This window comes from Myotis yumanensis, unplaced genomic scaffold, assembly GCF_028538775.1.
Source record: "Myotis yumanensis isolate MYYU_CA2020_CCGP unplaced genomic scaffold, mMyoYum1.0.hap1 SCAF_2, whole genome shotgun sequence".
Taxonomy (NCBI): Eukaryota; Metazoa; Chordata; class Mammalia; order Chiroptera; family Vespertilionidae; genus Myotis; species Myotis yumanensis.
In genome coordinates this window covers 196,297,364-196,298,194 of record NW_027223753.1, presented here as the reverse complement: position 1 = coordinate 196,298,194, position 831 = coordinate 196,297,364, and the positions used below count along the sequence as shown (strand labels likewise).

Here is an 831-nt window from a genome sequence, read left to right as displayed (position 1 = left end):
CTACGGGTCTGGCAGCTGCTCAAGGACCATGTCCTCGGCACCACTGATCTCGATGTGGTACACGATGCGCCAGAAGCTGGAGTCGGAGGCGCGGTACCGCCTGCCAGGGTAGAGCTGCCACAGGAGGAACAGCATGCTGGGGGGCAGCCAGCTGGGCTGCATGGCCTCCCCGCGGGAGACCTCGATCTGGCGCATGAGGGCTTGGAGGCTGCTTTCTGTCTCGATGATGATGGGCAGCCAGGTGCCATCATTCTCGTCCACATACACGTTGGGCCGCCAGATCCACAGGTGGTCGGGGTGCAGGCTCCTGCACACGGTGAACGGGCACTCGCCCAAGGCAGTTCCGCCGCTCATGGCACCTCCTCGGTCTAGGGAGCGGGAGCAGGAGCAGGAGCAGGAGCGCAGCCTCGCAATTAATAAATTGCCAAATCCAGCCTTTTTCCCTCAGTTTTTAACCACTTAACCTGTATTCAGCTTTTAGCACCATTGACCATCTCATCTCTGGAAAGTTTCTCTTCTCTGGTCTCCAGTACAACTGGAGGAACCCCTAGTCCTCCTTCTACCTTCTCTGGCCCTGCAATGACCACTGCCCTTCCCTGCCTCTTCCCATGAGTAGCTTTACCCACTCAAGTGGAGATGAAAGGGTCAAGGGATAAAACTACAGTGGCTCCAACCGGAGACCTCAAGATGTAGTGCCACACTGGCAGGGATTAGCTTCTCCAGAAAAGTCTTACTAGTAAACTCAGTGTTGCTCCCTAACCAACAAAAACTGTGGTGATCTTTAACTGCTTCACACCCCAGCAACACAGACAAAGTGAGAGAAGGCTAGAA

At 55.5% G+C, this 831-nt stretch overlaps 1 pseudogene; it reads right to left on the bottom strand.

Moving 5' to 3' along the window:
• On the bottom strand, positions 1–354 carry LOC139002691 (T-cell leukemia/lymphoma protein 1A pseudogene; annotated as a pseudogene).
• Between the last annotated feature and the right edge of the window lie 477 nt (positions 355–831).